Here is a 5,141-nt window from a genome sequence, read left to right on the forward strand (position 1 = left end):
TTTTTTGTTTTTCTTGCTGTGCTTCATGTTTGGAGCTCTGTTTGCATGAGCAGAACTTGTCAGTGGTGGATATCCCTTAACAGTAAGCTTGCTTTTTCATTGAAGCGCACACAAATGTCAGGATCTCTGTGTGTGTGTGTGTGTGTGTGTGTGTGTGTGTGTGTGTGTTAACCACAGGCAAGTTTTCCCTAAAGGTGATTCTCTATTCTCTTGCCTGGTGTGTATAAATAAAGCTGGGAGAATTCTCATATTGTTTGGGGAAAGATTCAACCTTCCTAGAGAGAAAAGTTCCACTGTTCTGTGGTATGAGGACAAGATACCCATTGGCTAAAGACTGGAGGTGAAGATGTGAAAAACTGTTTCATAAACAAATTGCCAACTGATCTTTCAAAGGTCCCTAATACTTCAAGCTCCCAAGTTCTTCCAGGGCTCTGAGAAATGAATCATCTTGTTCTTTGTCTGCCTGCCCCTCACATCACTGTATTCTCTTTACCTTTTTCTAGACTGCTAAGTCAGTTACCCTGGTCTATCCATTTTTCATATTTCAAAAGCTTGTTGAAATCTCATTTAGTTTTTGTGGCCTTCTGGGTTTATCACTTTTTAGAAAAAACTTCTGCTATCTTTTCAGTGTGTTATGAACCAGACAGAAGTAACCACTTGTGTCTAATATAACTCATTAACTAGAAATACAATTTTTCTCTTCAGTCCTTATAATCTGGCTTCATTCCTATCATTCTAGTGAAATTACTCCTATAAAGGTCACAACCAACTATACTGTATTGCTGTATACATTGGGAATTGCCTTGGCCTCATACTCTTTGATATTTTGGCATTTAGTACAACTGGACACTCCTTGAAATTCTCTTTTTTAGAGGTTAGATGATACCACATTCTCCTGGTCTTTCTTTTACTTCCTCATGTGGTCCTCAGTCTTCCTTGTTTTCTCTTCCTCTTTTTGCCATCAGCTTTAAATGTTCAAGTACAAGGCACCAGATCTGCAATCAACATGATGGAGGCTTGGTAGAGTCTATCGTACAGTTTCAGGGTGAGTCCAGGAGACCTGATGGTGTAAGTTCTAGTCTGAAAGCTAGCAGTCTTGAGACATAACAAAAGTTGATGCTTCAGTTTAAGTGTGAAGGCAGTAAAAGACTAATTTCCCAGCTCAAGTAGTCAAGAAGGAGGAATTTCCTCTTAATCATGGGAGAGTCAGCCTCTTTGTTCTATTTAGGCCTTCAAGTAATTGGGTAAGCCCTACCCACATTAGGGAGGGCAACCTGGTTTACTCAGTCTACCTAATCAAATGTTAAACTCAGAATATTTGACCAAATATCTGAGTACCTCATTGCCTAATCAAATTGACATATAAAATTAACCATCACAGTTGGTTAACCAAAAATATCAGTCATCTTAGACAATCATAAAAGAGATACATATTGACCTGAAGCTTTTAATTTTACATCAAACACATAAATACACATCTGTTTGCCTATCTTTTATAGTAGACCCAAAGCTTTTTTTTTTTATGAATCTGATGATTGAAGTTGTAGATGGTCTTTTTCACAAAACTATACTCATAGTTCATCTACATTTTCTAGTTTGTTTCAAGTGAGAAAAAGATCTTAAATCTAAAAGCAAAATTTTTCTAGATCTTTAAAGTTTTTTTCCTAATTCTTTATAATTATTTGATGATCTCATTGTAAAAAGCAATTTGCTTTCTGAAATATTTAATTTAGTTTTCACAGCAGCAATATTTTTTTCTTTTAACACTTGCCAAGTTGAATAATATGTAGCTGTCAAGTTGTATAACATGGAGTTGTTATAGTATTACAATGACAAGGTTTGGGATCAAACACAGTTGAGTCCAGGGAAGCATACAACTCAGTTGGTGGGAGCACAGATGCAGAGGCAGAATGGGGAGGAGGGTGGCAGTGGTGGGGGTCAGTTCACTATGGGAGCCAACCAATGTGGTTCTCAGAGAGAGGGTAGAGAGTCAGTTAATCTCGAGAGCTCAGTGGAAACCTGCTTAGTGAATTGCCCTCCATATCATCAGGCTAAAAAGACATTAACCATTGACATCTGTTTGTATCAGATTTATTTAAGAGTCCCCAAAGGACACGGGTCACCATGAAAACAAAATAAACAAGAGAAAGAGTATCTATTTCCAGAATTTTCTAGAAACATTCTTGGTTCCTTTGGTTTATTCATAAGTTCCTACTTTTGTGATTACCTTAAAATATGTAATTTAAAATGTTTAATTCTCACTTCAGTCTATCTGAGATACAATTTTGGTATCTCAAGGGTAAAATCATATGCTGTTTTATTGAAATGTCCACTTTTATTGTAAAAACCGTATTTGTTTTAGAAAAAGCAAAATTCTGCTCAACTTCTTTTTTTTTAGAGAGAGAGAACAGGAGAGAGAGAGAGAGACAGAGGGAGAGAGAGACTCTTAAGCAGGCTCCATGCTCAGCACAAGCCCTACATGGAACTCAGTCCCACAACCCTTGGATCATGACCTGAGCTGAAATCAAGAGTTGGACACTCAACCAACTGAGCCACCCAGGTGTCCCAATTCTGCTTTATTTAATTTAGATGACAAAATAATCTGTGCTACACAATGAAGACAACCCAGAAATCAGTACTTCAATTCATAATACCATGTAAAGGCAAGTCATTTTTTTACTTTTATGTAATGATAAAACACAATTTAACATTTTCGTATGGCAAGTTGACATATAAAGAAATGCTATTACTTTTGCTAATTACCTCTATGACATGTTTGTAAATCTAAGTGACAAAAGCCTTGAAAAGTTAAGCTTTGGAAGATATAAAACAAGACTAATTATTAATAATTTTATTTCTGAACACCTAAAAGATAATAATGCTCTATTACTAAGTCATCAAGGACTGTGTTAAACACTTTCGTGACCAAATAGTAACATTTCTGTTGGATAATTTGTCACATTTTCTTCTGATATTATAGCCTATCAGAGGCAAAACAGTGTGCTGTTTATGAGACGGCTCCAGGGTCAGAATGCCCGGATTTGAATCTCAACTCCATCTCTTCCTATATTGATAAAGTGGGGTGATTATTTAAGTCTATAAGTGTTAATGTTGCCAAATGCTGGATCCTCAAAAATGCCACCAAAATAACCTGTTTACAAGCTAAATCTAAGTTTATTGCTTACCTCAGTAAGGGAGAACGCTGCTATGACCATGAATTTGTAGCATCTTGGAGGGAAGAGAGAAAAGTTGTCATATTTATGAGGTTTTGGGTTTGGTTTAAGGCAAGCCTTTCAGGGCAAAGGATGAGGCTTAATTAGGATAAAGGTCACAATACAACGCTTTAGGATTGGTGGGTACAGCAAAATGAGGGGTATGAGGTGAGGGTATGGAAGAATCATAGAAAGCAAAGAATTGTTTGAAGCTATATATTGAAAAGCGAAACAGTATTATGTTCATTAAAAGTGAATTTTTCAGGAAGTTCCTGAAAGAAACATTGAAATCATTTTTAACTTTTATCTCTCTGGACAAAAATTTCCTGCAATAAGTTAAGACATTGTGATGAAGACAGTGGCAGAGTAAAATCATGATAATGTGGATGGTAAAATATGTTTGTTGGGGAGTGGGGGTTAGAAGGTTTTGATTCTTAGTTTCTCATTTGTAAAATGGAAATAATAATAGTAATTTCTGGATGATTGTGCTAAGTACTCACAAGCCTTCTAGAAGGAAACTATGTACAGTGGAAGGAACAAGGGCCGAGAGTCAGGCAAATCTAGATTCAAATCTAAGTTGCAACTTTTTGGTAGGTATGATTCTGTTTCATGACCTTTAAAAAATGTTTAATGTTTATTTAATTCCAAGAGAGAGAGAGAGAGAGAGACAGAGTGCAAGCAAGATAGGGGCAGAGAGAGAGGGAGACACAAATCCGAAGCAGGCTCTAGGCTCTAAGCTGTCAGCACAGAGCACGACGTAGGGCTCAAACTCCCAAACCACAAGACCATGACCTGAGCCAAAGTCGGACACTTAACTGACTGAGCCACCCAGGCGCCCCAGTTTTGTGACTTTTAGTGATAACTCTCACAGTGGCATTGTGGGAATTAAATAAATAAATAATGCATAAGAGTCCCAAACATCTAATTTGCCGGTTGACTCAGTGAAAAGCAACAGAAATGATTTAAATTTTCAAGTTCCAAATGGAGGAACACTTCACATGCAACCCCAGGCTTCAGCCATATCTTCTCCAAGCTAATTCCACTTCCCTGCAGTACTATCTCCTTTGGCTTTTCAGCAACCAATAAAAGCATTTAGTAATCACAGCGCTGGTTCTTACAGTAGCAAAGAAATGACACGGCTCGGACAAACCACCTCCCCACCTGGGCCTCCCATGGTTCAGAGCACAGTCCCAGCACATCCAACAAGATCCACAGCACTACTTCTACTAAATCTGCAGAAACAACCGCAGTGAGAAGTGGCTTGCTGAGAATGCCTGGATTCTCCCCTCTTCTGCTAGGGTTTACCGGTGCCTCACAGTAAACTTGTACAGCCTGCTCACAGATCCTTGCCAGCTCCTAAAACCTCTGGTCTTCTGAATGATGACAGTTGGAAGGATGGCTCTTACTGACCAGCAGAGACAAGAATGCAGAGGTCCACGGCTTCATGGATACCACTTCACCAAATGAAAAGACAACTTTTATATGCGGACTGTTCAAATAGGACTTGGAATTTATAAAATCCCAGCCTTCTCTGTCTTAAATAACACAAACTGACAAAGGTGATCAAACAGCAGTTTTTAATGACATTTAAACATCAGATGTTTTAGGTCATCATACAGTCAACTGTCTGTGGAATCACTTTTAGTCTTGTGTGATAGAAACTAAATTGATTTTTTAACATTTGACACAGGCCAATATTTGGAAAAAAACTAATGGATGCCAAAGAAAAACGGTTTATTTATAAATAAGAGAATACTTTTGTGTGCAAACAAATGGTGAATTCGAGCCATCCAAACTTCACTTTCAACCTAATTTGCTATATAAATGGTATCCAATAAATGTTTGTGTTAATGAGAAAAATATAATGTATGAGAAAATAATACATGGAAGATACCTATTTCGGACAGGAAAGCATTCAAACGGGGAAAT

Source organism: Acinonyx jubatus, chromosome F2, assembly GCF_027475565.1.
Source record: "Acinonyx jubatus isolate Ajub_Pintada_27869175 chromosome F2, VMU_Ajub_asm_v1.0, whole genome shotgun sequence".
Taxonomy (NCBI): domain Eukaryota; kingdom Metazoa; phylum Chordata; class Mammalia; order Carnivora; family Felidae; genus Acinonyx; species Acinonyx jubatus.